The sequence below is a fragment of the Uranotaenia lowii genome, chromosome 3 (genome assembly GCF_029784155.1).
Source record: "Uranotaenia lowii strain MFRU-FL chromosome 3, ASM2978415v1, whole genome shotgun sequence".
Taxonomy (NCBI): Eukaryota; Metazoa; Arthropoda; class Insecta; order Diptera; family Culicidae; genus Uranotaenia; species Uranotaenia lowii.
Window position 1 is genome coordinate 336,490,744 of NC_073693.1, and position 25,319 is coordinate 336,516,062.

A 25,319-nucleotide genomic window follows, 5' to 3' on the forward strand; every position below is an offset into this window, starting at 1 on the left:
AAGGATGAAGGATTGGGATGAAAATTTGTACACGAGAGTTTTGAGGCAATCAATTTCAGGTATTGAATTTAGTGTAAGGGGCCGGCAAAAGGTGGGCGTCCATATTAACGTTTCAATATTGTTGCAATATCGTCGTTACCATACATGCATCGGATTGGGATGAAAATTGGCACACGGTAGTTTTCAGGGACGGACAATCGATTATAGATGTCATATGTTTTGCCAGGGGTCTACGACAGGAGTCGTCCATTAGTTTTTTACTGCTTTAAGCAATATTGACGTTACTATGCAAAAGATTTCTTTGAAAGTTTGCGCACGGGAGTTTTGAGGGAAGGAAATTAATTTCAGATATCAAAGATTGTATAAGAGGCCACCGAAAGAGGTTTAACTTTTTGGCAATAATTGCGTTGTTTTGAAACTGTCGAGTCGAAATTCATACACGGGGGTTTTTTGGCACGTTCAATTGATTTCTGATTTAAAATTTAGTAGCATACGACAGAAAAGTGAACGTCCAATATTTTTGCAATAATAACAACAATGATTTCGGAAGTGCATCTGGAAAATGCTTGACAATTGGCGTATTCATACAACAAGTTGAAAGCGAAACGGAGTTCGTATGGGATCAGCTAGTCTATATATATAAAAAGCAATTATCTGTATGTTTGTTTGTTTGTTTGTTTGTTTGTTTGTTTGTTTGTTTGTTTGTTTGTCCCCTATAGACTCAGCCGTCTTAAGAGCTAGAGATCTGAAATTTGGCATGGATGCTCATTAGGATCAGGAAAGATGAAAAATGTTTTCAGATTTTCGGATGACCCCTTCTGGAGGGGGTCGTCCATACAAGACAAATATTGTTTTCGCGATATTTACGTTATTTTCCGTCGGATTGTGATGAAAATGTGCACATGAGTGTTTTGAGAGACGAGCAATCGATTACAGTTATCAAATTTAGGGTTTGAGGTCGGCAAAAGGGGTCGTCCATATCCACTGATTAATGTTTTTGCGATATTGGCTTTATTATACATCGGATTGTGATGAAAATTTGCACATGAGTGTTTTGAGAGACGAACAATCGATTACAGGTATCAAATTTAGGGTCAGGGGTTGACCAAAGGGGTCGTCCATATTCACTGATTAATGTTTTTACGATATTGGCGTTATTATACATCGGATTGTAATGAAAATTTGCACATGAGTGTTTTGAGAGACGAGCAATCGATTACAGTTATCAAATTTAGGGTTTGAGGTCGGCAAAAGGGGTCGTCCATATCCACTGATTAATGTTTTTGCGATATTGGCTTTATTTTACATTGGATTGTAATGAAAATTTGCACATGAGTGTTTTAAGAGACGAACATTCGATTACAGTTATCAAATTTAGGGTAAGGGGTCGGCCAAAGGGGTCGTCCATATCATCTGATTAATGTTTTTGCGATATTGGCGTTATTATACATCGGATTGTGATGAAAATTTGCACATGAGTGTTTTAAGAGACGAACAATCGATTACAGTTATCAAATTTAGGGTCAGGGGTTGGCTGAAGGAGTCGTCCATACCCAACTTTAATGTTTTTTGCGATTTTGACGTTATGCTACATTGGATTGAGATAGGAGTTTTGAGGGACGCTCTTTTGCTTTCAGGTTTCAAATCTTGACTCAGGGGTCGGCAAAAGGGGTTATTATCTGTTCACAGTTTTTACGATGTTCTCTTGATTGTGCATAGAATTGTAATGAAAATTGGCACATGGGAGTTTAACAGGAAAGATAATTGATTTCAGGTGTCAAGTTTTGAACCGTGGTAAAAAAAAGGCCGTACATGTTAGTTGCTCACTGTTTTCGCGATATTGTCGTGATCATGCATCGGATTGAGATGAAAATGTTCAGATGAGGGTTATAAACTATGAGCAATTGACTCCAGGTAGCATGTTCCGTGTCAAGGGTCGGTGAAAGGGGCGTCTATATTCACTGATCACTGTTTTCAAGTTCCTGACGTTATTTTACATATAATTTGAAAAGAAAAAATAGCACAAGGGAGTTTTGAGGAACGTAAAATTGGTTTCAATGATCGAATTTCGGGCCATGGGACAGAAAAAGAGGGTTTCATTAAAAGTTCAGTGTTTTGTTGGAGGCAGTTAATTGATACCAATTTAAGTGTGAAGGTCAAGCAAAAGAGTCGTGCACACAAACAAATAGTACATGTTTCTGCCATAATGTCTAGATTTTGCAACCGATCGAGAAGAAAACACTCTCACATAAATTTTAATAAAAAGCCAATCAACCGTTTAATTTGAATTTCAAGTAATAGTAATAGTAGCGACTTTAAACACTGTTGATTTTTTTCCCCAAAATCGTCGATTGAATGTTTCGAATTCATTTTCTAAACTCATTTTGACGTACCAATGATTTAAAGCGGAACGAAGTTCGTACGGGATCAGCTAGTCATTTATGAAATGTACGAAAAACGATTCTAAATAGTAACTTTTTTCGTTCTTGAAAAAGTTATCCGGTACAACATCCGGTCGATGTTTACTATTGGGCTCGAACTCGCGGACTTCGGCTCAGGAGACAACAGACTTGCCAACTGAGCTATATCACAAGTCCTATTCTAAATAGTAACTTTAAGAGTTGATTTCAATAAGCAAATACAAATTTAATAAATGCTTTGTTCTCTCAATATTTACAACACCTCTTGGAATTCCTTATTTTTTATATTTTTATAAGTTTCGTATTTGATCATTCAAGAAATCCACCACACCTGTAGATTGTCAGAGATGATGAATTGAATATGTTGTATTTTAAATTGAGAAATTTATTATTGTGAACTTCAATCAAACGTGAACTTTTTTAAATAATTGTAAATTGCACTTCATCTCTTTCTTTGATCACTGGCTGATATTTTCATTTTCATCCGATTAAATATAATCACTATCTGTGTGTTTTCAATAATTTCTCATAAGTTTAAAATGATTTTTTTTATCGAAAATTCACAGTTCAAGTCTTGATTAAATATTATTTAAATCATGGTTTGTTTCTGACCTGATCTAAAATTTTTTTAAGAGTCGGGATTAAATTTGTTTTTAAAACTGGTGTTATATTTGATGTATATTTTATGAATTCTTTGTCTGTAGCTTTAAATTCCGATTTTATTCTTAATTTTGATTTGCATTTGTCTTCTGGTATTTCGAAAATATTGACCTAAACTTTTTGTTCTGAATAAGGATTATCATATTGAATTTCTCTTCAATAACTTACCAGAAAAAACACTGATTTAAATCATTGATTTTTATTTATTTTGAATAGTTAAATACAAATAAAATAAATTTTTGTATTTACTATGCATTTTTCATGTTGCTATTATTTCTAGTAAAATTTGAATTTCAAAACCCACCCCCCTCCCCGCATGGACGGGTCCTTCGCACGGGCCTGATGTGAATTGCTTATTTTCAAGTAAAATGTGACTCAATTTGACTCAATTTAATCGATGTTAGGCCCAATTTGCCTATGAAATTTCTTAAAATAGCATCACAGATAACACAAGACAACAAAATTCACAATTTTGGGGGCGCAGAATCCAAATATTAATTTTATTTTGTTAGCTCAAGTTTTCGAGATAACTTTTAAAAACTGGTAAAATGTTAGTTATTTAATTTGTAAGCTTTTGTTAATAGAATGAGAAGATCCAGACATTTTTCAACAAAATCTGGGCTTCCGGGCCGGACTGGGCCGTTCCTAAATTGTACACTAAATGAATCCGGGTAATCTGGTGGGATTCAAACTTTTTTTTTTCTCAACGCACCGTGAGGAACAAATCGATGAAATGTGATGAAAAGTTTTCAAATTAAAATTACCCTGCCGCTCAATTTCAACATCTTTCATCTTATTCTAATCTTCTATCCGTCTATAATCTTTCAATTCTTAAATATTCTTTCTCAAAGAATATAAATTTCACCGATATAGCCGATAAAATAATTTCACAAAATAAAATTTACGGTGATTAACTCTTCATTTAAAAAAAATACTTAAACAACTTTATAAATTTTGGTATACAAAATTCTTTACGGATTGAATTAACCGACAATTACTGTTTATTTGGTGAAATTGCATATAAAAGATAATAATAAATACTATTTGTTCTTGATAGAGTAAATTAGAAACTTTATTTGTGGAACTGTAGAATTGATTTGATTACTATTCAATTTATCGGCGGTATTCACATGTCTTAAAATTTAACATAAGTTTCAACAACTTGATTCTGAAAATTAGATCAACAAATCAGAACTTATCATAAAAAATCCCTTAGCTTGTTGAGATTCTGTTATTTTTTCATTCCAAAAATCTATGAACAAATCTGTGACCTCATTTTTTACACAGATTCTAGTGGAAATCGTTTTTGCTTATTTTTTAAGTCAAAACACTCTAAAGATTTTCGAGCTTTGCCATTAAAATATATGTTTTTAAGTTGAGCTCAAAATAAGCTTACAAAACCAGATCAATTTACAGATCGTATACGAAATCTTTCACAATTAAAAGAAAAATCTGTCTGTGTTTGAGATCGGCAGAGACAAAGATTTGCTCAACAACTCTGTCACAAAATCTTGCATGCGACTGGAAAAAACGCCAAAATACGTCTACAGACCGTTATCAAACACCAAGGCGATAAATTTGAACTCTAGTAGGGTTAGTTGCCCTACTTTGGACTCTTTAAGCATCGTGTTTTTTTCATAAATAAACGGGAGGTTTATATCTTTCAAGAATTTTTTTATAGTTCATGATCTTATCTGCAAGCTTCAATGAGATTTTTCAACATAGGTTTCGCCATTATTGAAAGTTTTGCAAAGATATTGATGATCAAAATATCCATCTTGGAACCTACTGTTCCTATTTTGGTACTGTTCTGGTACCTTTCATTGGACCTTTAACTGAAATTTCTATGAAAAGTATGAAAAGTATGATTTTCGAAAATAAATGATCAAATTTATTAAAAGTGTTATGGGGATTTTTTTTTATTATCTGACAATTTGCGCCGGGGGTCTTCAGATTTTTCCCAAAATTGAAAATTTGGTTCATTTTTGCGACTTAAAAACACATGTATTTTTTCAGATTTCTAACATTTTTATTTTTTGAGTTAGCTTCGGTTAGATTTTTTTGTAAATAAAAAATAACCATTTTTCAAAGCTACATAACTCTGTTGTTTCTCAACGGAAATTATAAAATAGCACATCAAAATGCATTGAAATTTTATCAGCTTTCCAAATAGAATAGTTGAAAAAAATTAAATAATGACCTTCAACATGAAAAGTTGTAAATAAACTTTAAATGGCGTCTAAAAGTACCGTCTGCACCATCGAGTATTTTGCAAAAAATACCATTGTGTAGCTCGATTTATGATGCAACTTTCATCTGAAGACACCAAAGTGGGCCATTAACACCTTGAAGAGTTATGAAAGAAATAATGACAATAAATCTCTTTTTTTGCATCGAAAACAAACAATGGTCGAACAACTGCACTAACATATGGAGATAGCAAGCACTTCTAACAACATGGAAACAAAAGAACTTACCAAAGCAGGTAAAAAACACTACTTTTTCGTGCTTTGTAGAGTGTTTGCAGCAAAACTGACTTTAAATTTTAACCAAAATTCTGAGTATCGTATTGTTTAAGTGATATAACTAATAATGGGAATGTTGCTTTTACAACCTGGTCATATACTATGTAACTTATTAATTTTTCGATCATAGATCATTGTGAAGCATAATCAATGCCAATAGTAGAAGGTTCAGTCCCTGTGTTTGGGATCACAAAAATGTGATTAAAAAAATGAAATATAGACGTGCTTTACATAGTTTTTATATCGGGAGCTAAGCACTGGGCACCAAAATCCTTTCCCATTGATCAAAAAAGTATGAGAAAGTGGCACAAATGTTGATTATAATCAAAGAGCTCAGTATGGCCAGCCCAGGCTGTAAAATGATGAAAATATGATACTTTTACCGTATTCGTTTTCTACATTCGCTCAGTTTTGAGGTTTACCATACTAGAACGAACATAATTCGTCGTCAGTGTTTTGCTACCTCGATCGCTCACACACGAATCCTCAGTGTTCCACCGTCCATTTTAAATCAAATCTGGGGAATTACGGATGCAAACTTAGCGCATAAACTTCTTAAAATGACAGTAAAATGTGCATAACTTGTTGTGACCTGGTGCAAAACTGGGTATAAACGAATACGTTAATAGATTTTTGGATATAATATGAAGTCAGTTAAGCTGCAACAATCTACCGCCCCTTCTTTCATAACAGTCCCATATACAAAAATAAGCAAGCGAGACAATCAGCTTTTTCTGTTTTGGAATATATTTTTAAATTGTGACCACCACTTTCAGCATAAACGAAAATCGTTTCTAGGTTATCATAATAAATAGTTAGACCTGAAATTTTCGAAATTAGGTTATTGGTAAGGTCGAGAGCACCATTTTTTTTTCATTATGGGACTGTTAATCGGTCATATTTGAAACCTTTTTCGAATCTACTAGCATGACAGTCCCTTACAAAATATATTTTTCTCACCAAGCTACTTTCTAAGACTTAAATTTGATCATTTTTGAACTTCTAAATGCAATTGTCAGAAAAAGAAACATACTTTTGCAAAAAAATATCATGAATTCCACATTGTAAGTTTAATCTTTTTACGATTTTTGATTGCATCCGATAGTTTTTCGCTCAGGAAGTCATTCCTAAGAAATTCAGACCTGCCTTCGAAAACTAGTGTGCATCATTCGACATCAAGTGAGTTAAAAAAATGTTTAAATGATTCAAAGCAATAAACCAAAGACTATTTCGCCGAGAGAAACATTGAAAAGTAACCAAATCCGTGGTATTTCACATATGGGACTGTTATTCAGGTATATTTCATATAGGACAGCCACGAATTGATATTTTTTTTCGAAATTTCTAGAACAAAACCTCTTTTATGTTGAAGCCTTATGTTTACCTAAAATGACGAAAATTCATATGGGACTGTTATGCGAGTAGGGACAGTCTGAAAATGACGAAAAAATAGTGTTTTTTACCGGCTTTGATAAGTTCTTTTGTTTCCATGTTGTTAGAAGTGCTTGCTATCTCCATATGTGAGTGCAGTTGTTCGACCATTGTTTGTTTTCGATGCAAAAAAAGAGATTTATTGTCATTACTTCTTCCATAACTCTTCAAGGTGTTAATGGCCCACTTTGGTGTCTTCAGATGAAAGTTGCATCATAAATCGAGCTACACAATGGTATTTTTTGCAAAATATTCGGTGGTGCAGACGGTACTTTTAGACGCCATTTAAAGTTTATTTACAACTTTTCATGTTGAAGGTCATTATTTAATTTTTTTCAACTATTCTATTTGGAAAGCTGATAAAATTTCAATGCATTTTGATGTGCTATTTTATAATTTCCGTTGAGAAACAACAGAGTTATGTAGCTTTGAAAAATGGTTATTTTTTATTTACAAAAAAATCTAACCGAAGCTAACTCAAAAAATAAAAATGTTAGAAATCTGAAAAAATACATGTGTTTTTAAGTCGCAAAAATGAACCAAATTTTCAATTTTGGGAAAAATCTGAAGACCCCCGGCGCAAACCCGTCAGATAATAAAAAAATATCCCCTTATCTCTAATCAAATATTTTCATAAAAAGTATTACAGCTTTTTAACGATTAAAAACACTTACTTTTCTGTTATGAACATTCATCAAAACAAAAGCTGAAACATTTTTGTGTTTACTTACTTGAAGTTTATTTGCATGATTCATTTTGCATTTGGTTCTGAATTAGGTCGTAATTGAAAATTCGCACATTTGTCGATTTGTTTGGTATTTATTCCACTAAAGTTTTGGTAATGTCTGGTCTAAAAATGGAACATCAAAGTCGAAAGTCTCCTATATTTGGACCCTTTACAATTTCTTCGGGTTTTCCATTGATTTTCATTTATCTTAGGAAAAATAGGTAGTATAGTTCATACTCTTCACAGTGAAATTAATGGTTCCTTTAAAATTTGGGTTGGACAGCAAAAAACGTGATTTTTACTTATTCACTCTCATTTCTTAAAACGCGTCCCACTATATGAGCTGTCTGATTTACTACTGAACAGGAAGCTTAATTGCCCGGATTTCAGGTCGACAATTTTGAAATCAGATGCCCGAATTTTGCCAGGATTACGAATATAAATAACAAATGGTTTGAGTTTTATGCACTTTCACGTTGCCACCCTGTATAAAAAAGACATGAAAATGAGCTACGAAATTCAGTAAGGGGGAAAGGGGTAGTTATGGGCCAGTTTTTTTTTTCTATGTTCCATTACTTCTTTATAATAAAAGATAAAATAAAAATTAAAAGTGGTATGGTTTTCTATATTTTTAATCTACCATTAGGCAATTTTTTAAAATGTTCAATATGTTATTTGTCCCAAATTTTTACTGGTTTTAAAACAGCAATATTTTTTTAAATTTTTATCGTGTGGCCACCGGATCCAAATTGACCAAATAACATGCAAAGTTTATGAGTAGACCCAAAACTGTAATTTTAAAATTGTGAATGATCGAATAGATTTAAAAACCTGGCTCGCGAACGTTTCGGCAAAATTCTGGACGCACTGTTTATTATACCATAGCGCTCCTAGTTGTCGGATCTGTAATTTTTTGACAGTACTTTGTTGGGAAATGTTTCCTCTATCAGTGCTGAAAATTTCATTACGATTCGTTCAGTTTCAAAAAAGTCACACGTGATCGATGCCGCGAGACGAAAATTAATTTTGGATACTCAAGTCAAAAACACGACGAGGTCGGGTTCAAAAATCGCGAAATCGTTAAAAATGGTCAAATCAACCGCTTGTAGCGTTCTCAAACGTTTCCGTGAGATGCATACCATCGATCGGCAGGTTCATACCAAGCGTCATAGTTGAATTAAGTATCGGAAACTGCATTTGAAGGTGTTGAGAACGATTAAGGCAAACACAAGGTAGTCGGACTACGACATCGCCAAGAAATTCAACGCCGACCGGCGTAACGTCAGAAGGATTCGTCTGCGCGGAGGAATACGATCCTATCGGGCCAATAAGCAACCAAACCGGACATTGAAGCAGAATTTAGTAGCCAAAGGACGTGCCCGGAAGTTATACAACAAGATTGCAACGAAGTTCGACGGATGCTTCCTCATGAATGACGAAACGTACGTAAAGATGGGTTTTGGGCAGCTTCCAGGCCAATATTTTTATAAAGCCACTGCAGTGGTGCACTGCACTGGTCGGGGTGATGTCCCCGGCAAGTTTGAATTCGTTTTTGTAGATAAGTTTGCAAGAAAGTGTTTGATCTGGCAAGGTATTTGCAGCTGCGGATAAAAAACCCCGGGTTTTGTGAAAAACAATACCATGGACTCCGAAATATACAAAGAGGAGTGCATCAAAAACGTTTTTTTTTTTCGTACATTAGATCTCACAAAGGACCAGTAAAGTTTTCACCAGATTTTGCAACCTGCCATTACAGCAAAAAGGTACTACAGTGGTATGGAGCCAACTGGTAGATTTTGTCAAAAAGGACATCAACCCGCCACACTGCCCTCAATTTCGCACTATCGAAAAATTTTGGGCAATTGTCAAGCGGAAGATAAAGGAGAATGGGAGGACGACTCGGGCTGCAACAGAGATGAAGAGATTGTGGAACAAAATGGCCGCTGAGGTCAGCGAATAGGGTGTTCAAATTATAATGAGTGGTACTCGACGGAAAGTTCGAAAATTCATCAAAAAAACATCGGAATATATTTTTTTATTATTTTTCCTTTAAAGTGCAATAAAAACCCTACATTCTAAGTTCAATACATTTTGATTTCGTTTACATAGCTCCGAGATAGACCCGTTTTAATGCGTCCAGATTTGTAGTGATCCATGTTTTACATGGATGTGCAATGTCAATATGTTTGACCACCCCGACTCATTAACAGTGATGAATACCATCCTTAAAACAGTTAGCCCATTTTTGAAGCCTTATAACTTTTTTATCCTAACTCTTATCGAAATGCAGTCTTCTGATGAAATGTTTTTCATAATTTAGGCTATAAGAAAAACTGTTTTCGGCCGACGGGAACCAAAGTTATTGATGAAAAACTGGTTTTTCATTTTTCTCCCGAACAAAATCTCTCAAAATTCCATACAAACTTTAGGCTCGTTGAGCGACCCCCTCCCGTGATCCGATCTGGCCCAAATTTGGCATGAGATCTTGTACTAGGCCTAGCCTAGCCTATTTAAGCCTGCAGCGCATAACATTTCACAGGTTTTGAATTTCCCATACAAATTTGGGGCAGTCTAATGTGCATCATACGGTTTAAAAGTCGCGATGAGGCCAAAAAGTCAGCACCGGAAGAAAAAAGTTATGAATTGAAGGAGTTGTATTAGTTTTAGAAGCTTTTGTACAGTATAAGTGTCTATTTATCTACATCATCAGCAGCAGGTTTAACACTTTTTTTGTGCGATAATTCCCGAGATTTACCACTGATATAACACCACATTTCCATCAACCAAAGGTTCGTGTCTTACCTAACTGCTTAGTAAATGATTAATACACTGGAAGTGATGGCGCTATCATTAAAAATTTACTCCACGTGTTCTAGTGACACGCAGAAAAATATATAGAAAATTAATTATCTACCAAGAATTTTTAGCCTGCTTCAATTTTTCTGCATGTAAAAGTATAAGTTGCTGTGGGGTTCAATTTGTGTTATGTTTTTCTCCCAGTGAAAAAAGGTCCTGATGGTTGAAATGTACTAGATTCATTGAGCTTTGAAATTTGAGGAACAAAATTTGAAACTTGCCAACATATGAAAATCAATTCTTCATATTAAAAAAAAAATTCCAATTAATAGAATAGTAAAATTTATAATGATGTCATAACATAATTGAATTAAAAGTTCAACAGTTTATAAGAGTTAATTTTAGCAAATAAATTGAAGTTATAGATTTAAAGACTTTCAAAGCAAAAATGATCTTTATCTTATTGAGGAAAAAAGCGTATTTTTTTAAAAAGAGATCTGGTGAACGATTTAGTCTAGACCTTTTATTAGAGAAAATACTTTTTAGATCATCTGAAATTTCTACAAATTTCCCCTTTGGGTATATTTCCAAAGACTCTTCTTCAATACGAATGGAATTAATCTGATACATTAAAACTAACATTTAAACTTTCTGAGTTACATAACTCTCTTAAAAAAAAATATTTTCAATTGTCAATTGAAAATTGAATGATCTACGAAAAACCGAAATTTAGCTATTGGTATCATTACATGATCGGGAAATGAAGCTTAGGGAATGAGGAGCTAGTTGGCGCCAGGAGCTCTGGGCGATGAATAATTTTCTCCTACGCAGAGGGAGTTTTATCAGCTTATCAGTGGATTTACGATCGTTCCCCGGGATTCGGAAAATCTCGAATATTTTACATTCCCTGGGGTTTCCGATCGGGATTCCCGGGAATGGGCATTCTTAGCCTCTGCCACTTTCCAATAAAAATCAAGAAGAAAAACATTTGAAACATTATATTATTATCAAAACTCATCAGCAGATTTTTAATTGTATTTTAGGCTTCGACAAAACTGTTCATGACTATAATTTAGGACAAAAGTTGTCTTAAAATTTTGAGGTACTCGGTTTGAGTTTTTTGTTCGTTTTATAAAGTGAGAAAATCCGGGTTGGATTGTTCCTAAATATCATACTTAATATTCGGCAAGTCCGGATAAAACAGTGCAATCTGGCAAGCTTAGTCTAGATCAGTGGTTTTCAAAGTGTTTTTTCTCAATGCCTCCGTTTGCTTAATTCTCGAGCTCAATGCCTCATATAATTTTTAAAATATCTTTAAAAATTGCTAATTTAAATCGTTGTAAAACCGTAAATTTTTGACATTTGATTGCAATTTTATTTCAAAAAGTTCAAAGAAGCATGTTTAAATAGTGTTATAACTAAGCTCAGAAGACCGAAAAGCCTAATGTATAATCTATCAATTGTAGCCAATCAATACACAAAATTCATTCAAAATTGCTTTAAATCTCAAGAACTAATAAAAAATAAAACTTTAACGATTGAATTAGCCATTAATTACTGTAAATTAGGGGAGAGAGCATTTAAGGAATTATAATTAATAGTATTATTTCTTGATAAAGTAAATTTGAAACTTTTATTGATAAAATTGTGGAATTGAATTGATTACTGCTCAAATATCGACGGTACAAACAAGTCTAAAAATTTAACATTAGTTCCAACAACTGAATTACGACTATTTAAGTAGACATCGAATAACTTCTAATATTTAATAATGAAAAATTGCAGAATTTAGATCAACAAATCAGAACTTGCGATAAAAGTTTCCTTAGCTTGTTAAGCTTCGTCCACACTCGGCAACATGAACTGCGATTTTGGTTGCTTAGACTTGTTTATGTTTATATTTGATGAGATGCACGTCACAAGTCTCTCGGAAAGTATGGGAGACCTTCTGCAACATAGATGTAAACATAAACAAGTCTCAGCAACCGAAATCGCAGTCCAAGTTGCCGAGTGTGGATTAGGATTTAGGATTCTGTTTTTTTTCATTCCAAAAATCTATGATCAAATCTGTGACTCCATTTTTAACACAGATTCTATTCGAATGATTTTTTTGCAAAGTTTTTTAGACAAAACATTTTGAAGATTTCCGAAAATTGCCATGCTTTTAACCCTTTAATTCATGACTTTTTTAAATGAGAATTACAGTTATTGATTCAGTGAAATAATAAAATTTTAATTCGAATAACAAAACCAAGTTATGGCCCATAAAAGTTGAAAAATAATTTTTGAAATTCTCAGTTCATTTCAAAACGGTTTTGTTAATTTCATGAAAACCTTGTTAATTGGGTGCAGGAAGGTTTTTGTGATAGATTGAGATTGAAAAAATTGTTTAAATTTGCAAATCTGAAGAAATAACAGCGATTTCCCAAAAACAATTTTTTTTGAAAATAAATAAAATTGATTTTCGCAATTTTTCCGCATACTTTGTTCGATAGCTCACACATACATTGAAATATCGTAATAAAAATACCAGAAGGTAATTTCTTTTTAACTCCAGAATATTTTTTGTGAATACATGACTCAAAAATATCAATGCGTTTTCGAGATATTTGGATTTTGATTAGTGTTGTTTTAAAACTACACTATGCATTAAAGGGTTAAGTATAATTCAAAATAAACTAACACAACCAAATCAATTTACAGATTGTATACGAAATCTGTCACAATTAAAAGAAAAATCTGTTTGTGATTGAGACCCAAAGAGACAAAAGCTAGCTTTACAACTCTGTCACTAATTCTTGCATGCGGCTAGCAAAAATGCCGAAAAGCGTCAACGGGCTGTAATCAAACACCAAGGTGATGAATTTGAACTCAAGTACTCAGTTTGTAATTCTACTACTTATTGATTTAGGTTTCCAGATTGCCCAGTTTTCTCACGGTTGTTTGCCTGGATATTAAATTTAAAATTTGGAAGAGTCCGGTCCGGCCCGATTGCCCGGATTTCATTGAAAATGATCGATTTTTGTTCCGATTTGTTAAAATTGTTTCTGAAATTTTGTCAGGTTTTGAGATAAAAAAGCCCGGATTTATCCAGCCCGAATACGTGCTGGAAAAATTCTGGCAACTTTATTATACATGATATTGAAATTGATTTCGATCATAAACACTAAATGGTTTCAGTTCTATGCAATAAACAAAGTTTATCAGGTTGACACCCTGTTCATATAAGATATGCATATGGGCTACAAAATTCAGTACATTTCTGTTAATATGGCGACCGTTTAAAATTGTTTGTAAGTACATATAAACTTTAATACAGTGCAGATAAAAAAAACCCTATTTTTATCAATAAACACGTTAGTTTTGAATCCTTCAAAAAATTTTATATGAAGAGTGTAAAACCAATCAATTAAAATATTATGATATTTCACTTCCGAACTAAACATTTAAAATAAAAAAAAACTTTTCGTAACTTTTTTGTTCCATTGATGATGTCTAACAGTACTTTTGGGAACTGTTGAGTTTATTTAAAGAAACTTTATCACTACCACGATCTGATTACGCGTTACCTCAAAATTCCTCTGCAAAAATTAAGCAATCGTCATTAAAGTGGCATAACACACATCGTTTCAGGTAATTTGCATACCAGGTACAACATTAATCTAATGTCACCACGAAATGCTCGTACCAGAAGAACAACATTAACTCGAAAAAAAACATGTAAACAAAACTGCAAACAAACAATGATAAAAAGGCCGGCTGTGCGGCATTTGCAATATTTATCATCGACAGATAGATTGGAAGCTGGGTTGGTAGGTTTGCAATTTTGCTGCATCATTGCGCTGCCTGGCACCAGATTTGCATTTTTTTTTTACTTCTAGCCTTGTGATTTCGAAGTTGTTCAATATAAATTGTTTACCCTTTGATCTGCTCATGTCTGTTTTGTTTTTTCATCTCTCACAGTTCCAACTCTTTAATTTTAAATCTCTTCGATGTGGAAATTTTTACTCTCACTCTTCTCCCAAAAGTACCTTCAAGTGGAAATGCAACCGACAGACCGTAACCATAAATCATACTCAGTGTGATTTTAGCACGTGCTTCGCGTTTGTTTTTCTTTTTCTCAATCTCTCTCTTTGGAGTTTGCCGGCTTGATCAGCTTTTTCTTGTTTACTTACAGAAAACTTCAGAAACTGAGGGCAACAACAGTGTTGCCAACTTTTGAAGTGACCTCTTCTCTCTTTTTCTTTTGTGAGAGAGCGATCAATAATAAAAACAGCTTTTCGTGGGGTTCGTCGCGTGATCACTCGATCAGGTGCAGTCTCCCAGCTTCTCGATTTATTCGCGGGGAGAGATCTCGCTCATTTTCGCGTTTCCTCTAACTTTGGCGCAACTCTCAAGGGGGTGTCTCGAGAAGGCGCCTCGATGATCGATCGGTAGCGGACGGTTCCAAAACAAATGGAATTCGAAAGGCTGGAGGAAAAAAAAGTAAACAAAACAGAACGGAGGATTACGATGACGATGATGATGAGATGAGTCTTCTCGTGGTAGGTGCTTCTGCTACGGATTTGGCAGATCCACTTTGGACGGCGTGCGATCAAGTCGGGCTTTCGGGTTTGATCCAGCTTTTTGGACATTTTTTCGGTTCGGACAGGTGGTGGTCTTATCTTGAAAAAAAAAAGCACGCGACACTTTGGCAAATCGGATTATTTGTCGTTACGGTTTCTTTGAAGCAAGACGTTTTCCAGTCAGTTTTTTGATAATTGCGGGGGCGTATGTGAGAGTTTGTTTCTATGCTAATCGGCTTTGGGTGGACGTTTTTGGTCCCACGGATTAACGCCAGCTGGTTGGTGGTTGACAATTGGTCGTTTGTCCTCGGTCGTGGTTTATGATTTTTCCAATGCAGAGTCTGTAATTGGCAGTGATTGGGTTACTTGGCGACCGTGAGAATTGCACTCCTCTTGAAGGTGATGCCTGGTGCATAAAGAAGGTAAAGAATAGAAACATAGTTTTCACTCCGCATCTAAAGTGAATGGGACACAGTTTTCAAAGTTGGGAAGAAAAAACGGGGATCGTTAATCCCAAGTGGAGCACGATTCGGTACCCTCGAGCGATTGATCTACATTCGACAAGGGACCATCCGAGTGATGCTTTGTGTGCTTAAGTGTACAACTGTGCAACTTAGTGAATACCACAGTAATTCAAACGTTACGTGTTCATTCTAAAACCACCAACATTAAGGGTACTCGCGTCACAACTAAACCCACCAATCCTCAATTGAACCATCAATTCAATTGATCGGAAAAGAAAAATCAAAAGCAAGAAGAAACAGCATTTGAAGGTAAGTTTTCAATCACCCCCCAAAAACCCCCTACCCATTTTATCGATTGTCAAACGTCCAAGTATCAAATCCCAAGGAAAAGCAATTCCCCAGCAGATTTTTCCCCCCTAGCAACTTCTCATGAATTTTCCTCATCCCAATCGTTGTCGTCGTCGTCGTGATTATGATGAACAACGAACGGGGGAAGGTTGCTGGCAAATAATTGGAAACCGACCGAAGGACCACGACGAGGCTCGAGGATCAAGGAGACAGGCCACTTGGTTCAAAGCTGCTCCTGCCCCATTCTCATAGCGAGACTCAGAATTGCGTGATGATTGAGCCAAGTGGAAAATTGAAATTGATTGAAATGTTGCCACACCACACCGACTGCTGCCTTTTGTTTTTTCGCCCCGGAATGGCATCGACCACATTGATGGATGGATCGATGAAGAAGGACCTTATAAAAAAGTGATTGTTGCACTGTATTTTCTTCTAAGTATCTGTTACGGTTTGAGTTAACTGACCTGTCGTTATTAAAGAAATTTAAACGGAGTTATTGAAAATTTGATCTACGTTTTGTTTGGAATCATGCAAGACTAAATATAAATTCTGAACAGAAACTGGTGAGCTAAAATCTGATGATTGAAATTCGAGCTCATAACCCTTTCAAGAAATCTCTAATTTCATAAATTAAATTTAATATCTAAATATTTTAAAATAACATTGATTTTTCAGTTTTGGACTGTATGTTTTGGTTTTTTAAATTAACGGCAAATCAGTCCAATTTTATGAGTCCTTAAATTTTTATTTTTGATTCAACGTTTCGGTGTTGGTTAACATTTCCATCAGGGATCAAGATAGTTGATTCTGAATTGCCTAAGCGGAAGCGAATTGCCCGGGTGTGTTGTGGTGGAGCCTCAATTCAAATTAGAAATTTAAAATTTTCTTAAGGGCTTGTGATATAGCTCAGTTGGCAAGTCAGTTGCTTCCTGAGCTGATGTCCGCGAGTTCGAGCCCAAGATTAAAAATCGATCACAGTTGTACCGGATAAGTTTTTAATGACTGCCCGCTAACTGAATCGTTGATATAAGGCGCGAATGACATTAAGATGTTAAAATGACTATAATCGAAATTTTTTTAACACTAAACACAAATCAGTACATTTGTGTTCAATGTTAAAAAATTTCAAATTTCTATTTTGAATTGAACCTCCACCACAAAACATACGGGCCATACACTTTTACTAAGGCAATTCAGAATCAACTAATTTGATCCCTGATGAAGGTGTTAACCAACATCGAAACGTTTGATCAAAAATAAAAGTTTTTGGATTGAATAAAATTAAACCCGTAAATTCAAAGTTCCAAAATAACTAAAACTTTTCAGGAACTATGTTTCCAACCTTGATTTTCAGTAGAGTATTAGGTAAAATGTTTGCATTAAATTTTCAATGTTAAACTGAGAATTAATTAAGAAAAGATACTTTCTACTGCGGATTGTTTTTTTTTTTCTAAGGTTTCATTTTTGACACCTTACAAACATTATGTCATTCGTGTCTAGATTGTTCTCATGTTAATCCTCTAGAACCCCATTTTTTTCGTTGAAAAATTTGCAGAAGCTAAGTTTCATGATAAAAAACAACTTTTGTTCTGCGAAAAACTTGATTGATGAGGAAAAATTTCTAACAATTTTTTCAAAAATTGCATAAGCACAGGGGCTAAGGAACTAGACTTTCAGTACTTTTCCGGTTGTAGTTCTCAAACACTTCAACCATTTTTTAATAAAATGTGAAACATATGAACACTGACACTGTGAAATTTGAATCTGAAATCTGAATCTGAAATCTGAATCTGAAATCTGAATCTGAAATCTGAATCTGAAATCTGAATCTGAAATCTGAATCTGAAATCTGAATCTGAAATCTGAATCTGAAATCTGAATCTGAAATCTGAATCTGAAATCTGAATCTGAAATCTGAATCTGAAATCTGAATCTGAAATCTGAATCTGAAATCTGAATCTGAAATCTGAATCTGAAATCTGAATCTGAAATCTGAATCTGAAATCTGAATCTGAAATCTGAATCTGAAATCTGAATCTGAAATCTGAATCTGAAATCTGAATCTGGAATCTAAATCTAAAATCTGAAATCTGAATCTGAAATCTGAATCTAAAATCTGAATCTGAAATCTGAATCTGAAATCTGAATCTGAAATCTGAATCTGAAATCTGAATCTGAAATCTGAATCTGAAATCTGAATCTGAAATCTGAATCTGAAATCTGAATCTGAAATCTGAATCTGGAATCTAAATCTAAAATCTGAAATCTGAATCTGAAATCTGAATCTAAAATCTGAATCTGAAATCTGAATCTGAAATCTGAATCTGAAATCTGAATCTGAAATCTGAATCTGAAATCTGAATCTGAAATCTGAATCTGAAATCTGAATCTGAAATCTGAATCTGAAATCTGAATCTGAAATCTGAATCTGGAATCTAAATCTAAAATCTGAAATCTGAATCTGATATCTGAAAATTTGAATTAAATTTCGCGGGTCTTGACGGTTTGCTTCAGTTCTGAACCTAACATGGAATGAAAAAGAATAAAAAATCTCTTACAAGCCTTACAAGCCCAACCGTAGTTGGGCGGTTTGCATTTTATTCAGTAAAATTGCACCGTTAAATGAAACTGTAGCTGCGCCTCATTCTCTTTACCAAGTCGTCCGCGCGCTACAAGACACCCGACACCCTCTATCGTCGAGCGACGACCGAACATCACACGCAAGCAATGCACCATATCAATAATCCATCCCATCCAAACACGGCTCGGCGTCTTGCCTTAGGCTGCCGAACGCATCAGACGAACATTCAATTGAACGTTCAAAAGTGAACATTCAATTGAACGTTCAAACGACCCTATCTCGATAAGGTTGTTTGAACTTATCCCCGATGAATTCAAACGAACGGATCCTTCGGTTGACGTCGCCTTAAAATCAGTAGGCGAACTGTTCGCAAAGCATCGGAATGAACTTAAGAGATGCAGTCATTTGAACCAATCGTGCCACAGCGTCGTTGCGATGCGTTCATTTTTTCCAACCACAAGTTAGGCGTCGTAGCTGATCTTAACCTTTTCAAGAAATAATCAGCTTGCGACTTTTTCTCGACGACGTTTGCGCTGAACGTTCATTTGCACCTCTGCTGACACATAGCTCTATATAATTTTTGTTGAAGTTTTTCCGCAAATAACTGAGATATTTCAAATTGTTTCGTACAAGTTGAATATTGTACAAATTTTTCGAAATGTTGTCGTTGTTTTCCAACCCCGCATTTACACAGGGCTTATGTTTTATCTCTGCTTCCTAACTTATTTAGGATACTATTTTTATAAAAAAAAAACCCAATCAAAATAGTGGTAACTTTTTAATCTAACTGATAAACATTTTTCAGATCGAAAATCGCATGGACTAAGCATTTATGAGACTAGCAGAAAACTGTTGACTTTCCGGAAATAGGTCAATTTCCAATTTTTAGATGTTTCAAACCTTCTTTTGCCTGTAACTTTTGACAACTGCTTGTTAAACAATTTTTATTGCCATGAATTGTTTGATTAACATATTTTGAAGCATTCAGCGCAAAAAGTAAGTAAAAATTTATGATTGGCTTTGGTTTTATGCCGATTTTAGTGGATCCCGTCAAAAGACGGAGTTGGGCACTAGAAGGTTGATACCAGCTGACCCGGCAAACCTAGTTTTGTTGTTTCTAATACACAGGATAATTTTTTCAAACAATTTTTGTGTGCGTGCAAAAAAAAGGAAATCGATTGTTAAAAGTTTTAAACAATCGGGCAAGATTCATCGCTCTTTTCAAGTAAAGTGGCCAACTTGGACTGTAAATCGATCATTGCCAACCAGGTACACCATTCTGAGGTGATTTGAGTGAAATCGGAAAGCTCAAAGATTTGTTTTGAATTGATTTGTTTTGAGTTTTAAGCCACGGTTGTTCTGGAACTCCTGCAGAGTCTCTAAATGGCCAATCCGGAGCATGCTTCTATCGGAAAGCAACGTCCGAATCAATTTACCACCCAAGAGTAGTGAAAAAAGCGGGAATGTCTAGAGCCTGTAAAATCGTTTAAAATAAAAAAAGAATCCAGTGTATTATTAAAATTTAAAATATTAAGTTCGAATTAGACATTACTTTGTCATGAAAATAAATGGTTAAGAGAAAGCATGACCGATTTTTTTTTTCAACACAACTTTGGACTTTTGTCTGTTATTTGAAGTTTTGAAACACAATTTCCTCAGTTCACTCAGTAAAGCGCCAAGTGAAGATGATTTTAAAATTTTGAATTTTTCATTGATTAATTGATTGTTTATTTTTGATTAGATGCCCCTCAAACAATATTTCTTTATGTTTATTATCAAATTCACTTATAATTTTCCCGTGAAGTCTTTAACGACGGTTAATGGAAAGAATCTTAGAATAAGGATTAAAATATTTTTTTATCAATTTCATGAAGGTATCGAAACTTACTTACTATTTATGGAGAAAACTCAAAAAATTTAAAGGAAAACTTTTTTGAGCGAAATTTTTGTTCATCTTGAAGTTATTAGCATTCATTATTTTTATACTTTCAACACTTTTCTAAAAAAAAATTGATGAATCCTCCATCAGAACTTATTACCCTTTCGTGTCAAAATTGTACATTTGCATCATTAAAAATCAATTGAACCGTTAACTTTGAAAATAGCTATGAATTTCTTGTAGGAATCGCTGTTGCGGAATTTCCAAATTAAGTTGTTAAAATTTTTCAGGCAGCTCAATGTAATAACAGCGGATTCTAAGTTCTCTTTCTTGGAAATGGATGAGAGCAATAGGTGTGATTATGTTTTGTTTAATTCAAATAACTTATATCTGAATCAGATATCTCAATTGGAAAACTTCGGAATATTAACTATGATTCTCAAGTCTGATCTAGACTCTGTACTTAAAAACTGTTTATGAAACTTAGCAATTCATAATTTAGTACCGTAAAACGGGGTAACTTTGATCACCGGGGTAAATTTGTGCAACAATAAACTTTTCCACATTATCATCAATTACTCAGTCTATGGTTTGAATTTTTGAAAACTGTTTTTTACGTTTGAAAGCCCATTAATAGAGTATCAAAAAGGCAAAATTTAGTTTGCATTTGAAATTTTTTCCTGTTATTAAAAAATCTAATTTCAAAATCTCAAAATATATATTTTTTCAAGGCTCGCAAACATACAGCTCTCCTGATGATACCAAAAAGCATTTAGAAGCAAACGAGTTGTTTAATGTGAAAGAACAACTTTTTTTTGTATATGAACAGTTAAAGTGCTATTTTTTATTGTCATTTAATGATTAATTTTTGATGTTTAAAAAATAAGGACATTTTCCAAGGGTAAGCCCGTATTGGACAAATGGATAAGAACCCTATCAAATCGTTAACTTTAAAATTTCATTTGCATTTTGAAGCTCAAACTATTTAGCAATTATAATTATTTTTGCTCTTAAATGTAGGCAGCGTCATAGTTCTTATTTCGATTATACCTACCTACCTACGTAAGGGTCCAGCGCCGATTGACCGGCGCATAGGGCTGAGATAAAAGATCTCCACTGCTGGCGATCTGTAGCCAGCGTCTTCACTTGCTGCCAGCCAAGGTTCTCGTCAACTGTGCGGATTTCAGCGGCTAGACTTCGCCGCAACGAGCTTTTGGGCCTGCCTCTTCTTCGATGCCCATCTGGATTCCAGTCAAGTGCCTCTCGTTTTCATCTTTTCGCAGCGTGTGCCCAATCCATCTCCACTTACGTTCCCGAATCTCGATTTCTAGCGCCCTTTGATGACACCGGCGATGTAGTTCCTCATTTGAGATCCAGTTGCCGGGCCACCAAGCGCGGATGATATTCCGCAGGCAGCGGTTTACAAATACTTGTAGTTTTCGCGTCGTCACCGCATATGTGCACCAAGTTTCGCACCCGTACAGCAATACGGATTTGACGTTTGAGTTGAAGATTCGGATTTTCGTTCGTAGAGAGATCTGGCGTGACCGCCAGATGTTTCGAAGACTCGCAAATGCAAATCGGGCCTTTCTGATCCGGGTTTCGATGTCTTTCCTGGTACCACCATCAGGCGTTATCTGGCTACCAAGATACTGGAAGCACTCCACTTTCTCAACCTGTTGCCCAGCTACCATGAAACTAGAGGGATTTCCTGTGTTGATCTCCATCGACTAGGTCTTTCCGACATTGACTTTGAGACCTGCTGCCTTGGAACTTTCGGTGAGGTCGTCGAGTTTGCTCTGCATATCCGGTTGTGTTTGGGCGAGCAATACAATATCATCAGCCAGGTCAAGGTCGTTCAGTTGCTCCATTGTTGAAGGATTCCACGGCAATCCTCGGTTCGGTGCACAGTCAATCGATCCAGTCAGAATCTCATTAATTACGATGAGAATAAGTAGCGGTGATAAGATACATCCTTATCTCACTCCAGCAGTTACCGGACAAGACACCATCGTGCAAGACCTTGCACGAAAATGCCTCGTATTGTGCTTCGATGAGATGGACTAGTTTCTCTGGGACCCCTCGTCGCCTTAGAGCCGCCCAGATGTTTTCATGGTTAAGTCGGTCGAATGCATTTTCGAAATCAACGAACACCAGCAGAAGAGAGTCCTGGAATTCGTTGATTTGTTCCAGTATGATTCGTAGCGTTGCGATGTGGTCCACACATGATCGTCCGGATCGGAATCCAGCTTGTTGCCGTCGGAGTGTAGCTTCGATTTTCTCCTGGATCCTGTTCAGGATCACTTTGCAGAGTACTTTGAGGGTTGTACAGATCAAAGTTATGCCAGCCAGCGAAGGCGCTTCCGAGTTGACGCCATTTATGCGATTTACTGTTGGCGCTTCGAGCTGCGGGTTCTGTTGGCCATCGCTAACTCGTCGTGATAAAGGCATTCTTGATTCCACACCACTGTTCTTCGACTGTTCCGTCTGTCGGCAGCTCCGAGGCTAGGGATTCTAGCTGTTCAACGTATGCCCTTTTTACCTCTGGATTCTCCAACCGGCGGACGTCGTATCGACACCCGACTTTCTCCTCGCGCCGTTGGACACGCGCAACTCTCAGTCGTATCTCGCCAAGGACGAGGTGATGGTCAGATGCAATGTCTGCGCTTCGTTTGTTGCGGACATCAAGAAGGCTCCTTCTCCATTTTCGGCTGATGCAGATGTGGTCAATTTGATTTTCTGTTCGGCCATCTCGGGATACCCAAGTGACCTTATGTGCTGGTCGATGGGGGAAGAGCGATCCACCGATCACCATGTTGTTGTTGCAACAAAATTCTACAAACAGCTCTCCGTTTTCGCTCATCTGTCCTAGGCCATGGCGCCCCATGATGCGCTCAAGGTCCTGATTGTCGGAGCTAATCTTTGCGTTGAAGTCGCCCAAATGGATTTGAATGTTACCCTTCGGAATTCTCTCAACCACGCTGTTCAGTTGACTGTAAAACTGCTCTTTCTCCCATCTAATGAGGGCCGCGTAGGCCTGCAGGCTTAACAGGAAACCAACTCCTCGTTCCCGAGTAGCATGTTCTCCTCGTATGCCAGAGTAAAGCAGAACTTGCCCAGACTGTGTCTTGTGTTCTCCAGTGTTAGGCCAACGGACTTCGCTCAGTCCCAGAATTTCAAGGTTGAGACGGCTAGCCTCTCTAGTAAGTTGTTCCAGTTTGCCGTGTTGGGCAAGGGTTAAAACATTCCAAGTTCCAATTCGTGTCCGTGTTTTCATGCTAAAAGTCGTCGCCAAAGTTCCAGGTCGGTCATTTCTTTCGGATTCCGTAACAATTTCAAATCGGGAGCAGCAGGTTGTTAGCCTAAAGTCCCTATCCCGCGATGGGGCTGCCATCTTGGACTTAGCTGGCGGGAGCCGCATTTCATAAATTCAGCCGCTTGCTGCAAGACAGACGCTGTTTGAGCCGCCCCTGACCTGGAGAACAGACGCTCGGTTGTTGTTGCACGCCGCCCCTGACCTGGGGAATAGACGCGTGCCGCCACCTTCTCAGTCTGCATGCGACCAAAGCATCCACCGGGGTTACTCGCATCCCAGCCGGCACCACGGGGAGGTAGAGATAGGAGTTGTGAATAAGAGGTGATATGACCACTATGAGGTCTCGTGTTGCACATTATCCACCATTTACCAGCCAAAGGCTTCTAAACTCGCATCATTCGTCAGGATTTGTTTATCACCTATAGGATTAAGATTTCGCCTAGATATTCAAGTTTCAATTATACAACGCTTTGAAAAAAGATTAAAATCCATAATTTTAATTATCAGATATTTGGTTACATAACATTACAAAAAAAAGTCGTATCAGATATGTTTATTGTAAAAATAAACCACTTGATATGCCCGTACAGCAAAATTATTCTTCTCTTCCAACTTCAATAGGTGTATCATAAATAAAACGGATTCTCAGAATTTTAATTAAGGTGTAACATTTTCCTTGGAAAAAGAGGTGACAAGCACTTGCGTTGAACCAAATCCTTTGAAATCGTTACTCGACGTTTGCTTCAAAGCATGCCGATACAGCAAGCAACAAGATAAATTTCACCCGCCAGATGGTGGCACAGGTACCAACCAATTAACCGGCACATCCGGGTACCTTGGACAATGGCCAACCGGAGCGGAAGCTGTGCCCAGACGGCGGAAACACAGTTTCCTCTTTGATCTTTCATCTTCATCGACTCGGGCAAATGCAGTTTATTACGAACGAGGGTCTCACTGAAGTACCTTTTTTGCAGCTGCCGCGACTTCAGTTGCTGATGCATAACGTTCCGTTAGCCATTTTTCCTAAAACGTGTTGTGCTTTTTTACGCTCCGGAAATTGTTGCTGCTCCAATATTATTGAAGAGAACTCCCGCTGCTGATTACGATTCCTGATTTACTGCTCGGCGGGTGTTTGGCTGTTTTATTATCACCGGAAGTTCGCAATCCATCCACGCCGACAGGGCGCGCTTTTGTTGTTCAGGTCAACTTTATTTAATCAGAAGTGGAAACATTTCCTCCTTTCTCTAGAAAATAAACTCAACCGCAACGATATGATAACGGCCCGGCCATTAAACGAAAATGGGAACCACCCTCCTCGGAAAGATGGCTCCAGGAGGATAAAAACAAACGATGCGATAATGATAATGTGTATCGGTTGAATGGAATCGAGGAAATGGAGCCGATTCTCTGGATTCCATCAGCAGACACATGCTCTGCCAGCCGGGCTTTTCCACCCTCGGGAAATGACAGTGTTCTCAATATAGATAGAAAACTCAGCCAAGTCTAGGAGCTTCGTCGATGTTCAAAGGAACTTGACACTTGGGCCAAACAACACCGGAACACCTTCCTACGGAAAGTGAGTGGGTTGAAACCTAGGATTAGAAATG

The 25,319-nt window shown here is 36.3% G+C and overlaps 1 protein-coding gene across 1 annotated transcript in view; it reads left to right on the forward strand.

The window, feature by feature from the left end:
• The first annotated feature begins 15,149 nt into the window (after positions 1-15,149).
• The window catches only part of LOC129755610 (uncharacterized), a 143,660-nt gene continuing 133,490 nt past the window's right edge, over positions 15,150-25,319 (forward strand). Inside the window, exon 1 of the mRNA XM_055752197.1 lies at positions 15,150-15,897. The gene's annotated coding sequence lies outside the window, so the exon portion shown is untranslated. The remainder of the gene's footprint in view (positions 15,898-25,319) is intronic.